This window comes from Pinus tabuliformis, chromosome Q, assembly GCF_031772625.1.
Source record: "Pinus tabuliformis cultivar Carrire ecotype Pingquan chromosome Q, CPIR1, whole genome shotgun sequence".
Taxonomy (NCBI): Eukaryota; Viridiplantae; Streptophyta; class Pinopsida; order Pinales; family Pinaceae; genus Pinus; species Pinus tabuliformis.
In genome coordinates this window covers 372,728,568-372,734,850 of record NC_142296.1, presented here as the reverse complement: position 1 = coordinate 372,734,850, position 6,283 = coordinate 372,728,568, and the positions used below count along the sequence as shown (strand labels likewise).

General features: G+C 37.2%; 1 pseudogene; it reads right to left on the bottom strand.

The window, feature by feature from the left end:
• Positions 1–801: 801 nt before the first annotated feature.
• On the bottom strand, positions 802–2,297 carry LOC149219721 (F-box protein SKIP2 pseudogene; annotated as a pseudogene).
• Between the last annotated feature and the right edge of the window lie 3,986 nt (positions 2,298–6,283).

Genomic DNA, 6,283 nt, shown 5'->3' with positions numbered 1-6,283 from the left:
AGAGGAGGAAAAATAAGAATGGTACATACAAATTTATAAGAGGAAAAATAGAAAAGTTGCCAAGCATATAACCTCTTCCCTAATAGTTAACAAACGCCATGAAGCAAAACATGTATGACAGGATTCATCTTTTCAGGCATTGAAATACCAGAGGCCAAGAAAAAAGAGAGCATGAGATAGTATAGAAATTAGATAAATTAAGCATAGCCAAAAAATTCTACATGTACAGAGACAAGTGCAAAATGCACCTGAAACAAGTCAAAAATGTAATTAAGATTGCTAAAAATCACCAACCCAATGGAAACGGACCTAAATGCTGTAGCCAAAACTTTGAATGCCAGCTGAGTGATTATACAAGGAAGAATCTTGAAAGACAGGAATTGCCTGCTTATTGAAAGATGGTGAAATGCACTAAGATGCATGGATCTATTCTGGAATTTAATTTTGTTTCTGGCATTGCAAGGAAGCCCTAAGATACATGACTGAGTTTCACAAACAAACAGTAGTGTTCTGGAAATACAATATGAGGTATTGGATTTCAAATTACATATTATAGATCTGATCAAACAGAAACATGTACCTACAACAAGAAACAAAATAGGCTCTAACTTCAACATCATGCAGACCTGTTAGGAAATAATCCAGTTCAGAATAGAATATAAAGGTTTACAAAGAATGGCTACAAGAATTTCCGAATATTCACAACAGTCATGCGTCCTAGAGGTTCCTTGCAAAGAGAGAATTGTCAAAGGAAATCAATATAATACAATAAGCATCCTTTCATATATCTATCTCAGAAACTTAACCATGAGACTGGCCACCAGAAAAAGACCCTATGAGCAAATTGGAAGCTGATGTGCCCAATTTTGTCTTGATTAAGCGACCTCTGCTTCCGCATAGCACATGAGTTGATTCTCTAATGACTCTGTCATCCCTAAGCTGAAGAGACTTGCTCTGATCATCCTCTCCTGCTGTCTGTGAACCACCATCAACAACAATGATTAGAGAGGCTCTTTTTGTCTGAACTTGACAGACACTTTTGGATGTTACTGCTTTACACCTTTTCACCTTTAATTTTATAAGGCTAGGGAAGCCGCTGGAAATTGTCACAAGATCTTCATCAGATATCGGGCAATTTTTAATGCATAGCTTCTTCAATGCTATGAAGTTACCTGAAATACAAGACATCTCCTTGTCCCCAACACTATCACTGTTGTAGAGTGCCATTCTTTCCAGCACAGGGCAATTGGAAGCCAAGGCACTCAAACTGTCAACCGAAATAGCAATGCCCATCAAGACAAGTTCCTGCATCTGATGACATTTGTTTGCAATGGACAATAACCCTTCCTCGCCAATTCTTTTGGACTTGCCATTATCAAGGTGCACCTTTCTCAGTTTCCTACATCCATTTTCAACTGCATAAATACCTCGATCAAGACAATCAAACACCCTGCTCATATAAAATACTTCCAGCTTTGAGCACTTTGAAACAACATCAAACCTCTATCACCAAAATGCATGTTTTCAATTTGCAATTATGTCAGCTGTTGCAAGTTTCTAGTGCTGATTTCCAACAACTGATCCCAAGACCCTGAATTCTGTGATAAAATGAGCGTCCTTAGACACTTGGATCTCGATAATAGTGGGGCAAATAGCTGCCCATTATAAAGATCTTTAAGGCACAATCTCCGTAGCTTATCTTGCCCTGTCCCTGTTCTTTCCGTTTGAGCATCTAATCTTCTAAGTCTTTTAGCTGTAAGATCTTCTAGTTCGTTCCAATTCTTAAGTATTGAGTTCAAACCCTTCACTCCAAATCCACATGACCCGCATGAAAATTTCTTAATAGGACCACATACAAGTGAGAAGGACTCTAGACCCTCATCAGTAATCTCAATGCATCCCTTCAGTTTGATCTTCTTGAGATGAGTGAAACTCTTTCCAATTAAAGAAAGTGCCTTGTTGTCAATACTGGGAAATTTTCTGGAGCATTTCAGAGCCAGAACAGTCACATGTTCAATCCTCGTGATCAAGGCTAGAAGCAAGGAGGAAAGCTCAGTTCGAGCAAGGAGAACTAGGAATTGCCTGCTTTTCGATTCAATGCGGTGCCATCTACTGCAGACTAGGGAGCAAGCATTTCGATCTTCGTTTGTGAGCTTCTGGAAAATCGAGGCCAAGCATTCATCTGGTAAATATACAATGAGATCCTGTTCTGGATACACACCGAACTGTTCGACCTTGTTATTCTCCATAAAAAGGCCCATTGGTGGAGGAGCTAAAGAAGAGCTGGATTGACCCATCAAACCTAAGAACTCAATCAGAAAATATCCAATTAGCTTAAAAATAAGTTTATGGGTTAAAAAACAGAAGGAAACAAACAAATTTGATCTGAAATTGCGCTTGACCAATTCTTAACCGCCTAACAAAGGGAAAGCTGGATATTTTCGACAAAAACCTAAATTCTGACACTTGAGGTAACAGTTCCTAACAATCTAACAAATGAAAACCAAGAATTTTTATATGGTGAATCTCGAGGAGAAGCCCGTGCAAACTCCGACAGTTAGAGAGATTGAGGTGCTAGAGATTTGTTAAAAACCCAAAAGAATCAAGCAGTGACTTCATATTTGGGCATCTTAGGTGTAGGTATTGCAGTGAGGACAAATGACAGAATTCCTCTGGTAAAGTTTTGAGATGAATCAAATCTAACATACAAGTCACCACAATCTTTTCGATGTGCTTCATCCGTCCAATGGACTTTGGGAACATTGAAAGAGGAGCATAAACATGTAGCTCTCGCAACTCCAGAGGTGCCTGCCACACAATATTCATCTTTCAATAGTACAGAGATTATAGCCTTTATCTACAAAACCCTTCAAATGCATTCGAGAGCCTGTGCTAGTATAGCAATTGCAGCAACAATCTACCATAAATTAGGGTGGCAAAGTAAAAAGAGAATAAATACAAAATTGTCTTTAGCCCTAACCTGAGATTCTGCTTGCCACAGTTTTTTCAATTTGGTTCATACCACTTCTAAAACCCTTATATTCTTCATCGGAATCCAGGGAGGCAGGCAAGAGAAGGGACAGTTGTTCCAGCGTAGCCATATCAGGTTTGGTGACTCTACCCTCCTCAGTATGCTTTCTAAATGACGATCTTCAGTTGCAACAAGTTGTAACTTCCTGAAACGATATGGTTTAGGGTCGATCAACTTCCTCAAATAGTTTCCCAAAACCTCATCACACCAATTTTTGAACCATGTGACTTCTTCGTCTGATTCTGGTTCTCGAACGTGATAGAAATAACTGAGGACACAAACCATCCTAATTCCCCACACCGCGGTTATTACCTGCAGATTCTTTATGAAAAAACTGTCAAACAGCAAATAAAGAAAACAGACCAACGAGTTTTTCTCTTTCAAGCAGCGAAAAACTAAAACAGAGCAACAGGTCAATGTTAGAATGATTCAAATACTTACAGGAGATTGCTACCACAAATCATCAATGTCGTCGGTCATGAGCAGAGCTCCTCCGGGCACGCAGAAGCCAAATGAGGCGAGAATGAGGATAGGGTAAGGTGGTTACGGCCATAAATAACCCAAGCTGATGAGAAACCTAGAATAAACCCAAAATAATGTGCATGTGGGAAACATATGTCAAGCGGAAAGAGGAAAATTTGTGCCAGATGTCAAATAGTGGAATATCCAAAAGTCAGTCAGAGAATGAAAGTGTAGATGACTATCTTCATTCATAGGAAGGCCTATTGGCCTAATTATTCAAATTTATAATGATTTTATATATAGTCTCTATATAATGTTGGCGATTTTTAAGGTAAAATGATTTTATATTCTAAAATTTCGGCGAATCGTCTTTTATAAAATTGGAATTTGGCGAATATTTTTTGTGGAAAAATCATGGAAAATTAGCCCACTGGGCGAACATTAGCCCCTAAAATTTTCCATGATTAGGAAGCTTGTTTGATACTTTCAAGATAGATATTTTGGGGAGTCTAAGTGAGCAGATAGACACCCTTAAAATATAGAATAAGTAAAAATTTGAAAATGTTGCATTATCCATTTTCTGTCCTAGATGTCGGAAGAAGCATGCCCTAAGAGAGTGTCCCTTAGATTCAAAAGCTATAGAAACTTGTGCCATATGTGCAGATAACCATGATACTAAGGAGTGTCCTTCTTTACCAGGTCTCAAGGCTGTATTTAATGATGAAGGAATACCAGAACAAGTAGACCCTCTTTACTTTATAGCCAAGAGACCATGGCAAAACTCCCAACCAAATCAACCACAAGGCTTCAGACCACAACAATTTTCTCAGTCTTCACAAAATAATTGGAATCCATCTTGGCAACCTTGGGCTTAGCCACAATCACAATCTTGGAATCAAGGATGGAAAAACCCTTATGGGGCTTATGCTTAATATCAACAATATTCACCATCCTATCTTCCACCACAATTCCTACCCCAATCTAATCAAATTCCTCAAGCTAATCAATTACCTCAAGTCCAAGTTCAGAGTCAAAATCCATAGCTCTCCCTACCATTTGCACAAAAACCAAATCAACCTGCTCAACCACTTCCGAATCCTAATAATAAAATATCACAACAACCTGTGTACAACATGGAAGGGAAAAATCCTCAAACTTATGTAATAACTCCACTAGATCTAAAACCCCTTGTTGTTATTTAGGAAGCAAGAATTTTTTTTCAAAAAGATAAAAACCAATCTGAAGAAGGAGATACCTCTCTCCCTCAAAAAGGGAATAATCAAACAGAAAATGTTCCAATAAATACTCCTGTTATAGAACAACCCTTGATATCAATTAGACCACCTTTCCTTGAACGGTTGAAAATTGATGAAGGAGTAGAAAAACAAATCACATTGCCTGATTATAATATGATGGATGAATTAAGAAATGTCTGTATCAAAATTCCTTTATTACAAGCCATAAAAGAAATACCAATCTTTGCAAAAACGATTAAGGAATTAAGTACTCAAAGATCAGGAAGAAAAAGAAAATACATAAAAAGAATTCAATTAGTTGGGAAAATTGTAGACATCATGATGGGGAAAATGACAATCCAAAAATATCTAGATCCAGGAAGCCCCATTGTAAAAATTCACATCAATGGAATTGAAATACCAAACACACTAATTGATCTAGGAGCAGCCATAAACATAATGAGTAAACAAGTTATGGATTCACTTAGGCTTCCTAACCTTCAATACACACCAACACTATTATAATTAGTAGATAGGTCTGTGACTAAACCGGATGTTGTGTTGGAAGATGTTTGTGTATCCTTAGATTCTTGGGAATATCATGTTGATTTCATGGTCTTAACACCCAAGAATAATTTAGGAGGACATCCATTAATACTAGGAAGACCTTGGCTAGCTATAGCTAATACTTCAATCGGTTGTAGATCAGGTGACATGTTTATCTCAGGTGGAAATTATACAAATAAACTTACATTATACCCACTTGCAAGAACAACGATAGAAATATAAAATGAGGAATGGATAGATGATGAAGATGATATACAACCTTTTTTCACTACTGAACAAGTAAGAGAGGAGGACCAAATTTTAAATCTATTGGAAAATAATGAATCTTCCTCACATTATGACCATAGTCAAAATGAATATCTCTCATCTAAAAAAGTATCATTGCTCTCCACGGAGAAATTTGGGAATTCTTTAATAGAAATTTTTCCAGGTAAATGTTTGAATGTTAATGAAAACTTGGAAAAATTACAAAAGAATCAACTGGTAGTAGTCTTACAGAAACATTCTTCTGCCTATACATGGGAATACATTGATATGGGAGGAATTGATCCTAAAACTTGCATACATCATATCTACATCGAACAAAGTGCAAGACCAATTAGACAGCCACAACGAAGAATGAACCCAAATCTAAAAGAAATTGTTAAGGAGGAATTGCAAAAACTGCGAAATGTAAATTTCAGCTATCCGATATCAGACAGTCAGTGGGTTTCATGCCTAGTAAACGTTCCAAAGAAAAATGGAAAATAGAGAGTATGCATTGATTGCAAGGAATTCAATAAAAAAACATTAAAAGACCACTTTCCACTTCCTTTCATAGATCAAGTTTTAGACACATTAGTAGGGAAAAAGTATTTTTCATTTTTGGACGGTTTCAGTGGATATAACCAGATTCAGGTAGCACCTGAAGATGAAGATAAAACAAAATTTACCTGTCCATGGGGAACTTATGCTTACTGGGTACTTCCCTTTGGATTATGCAATGCTC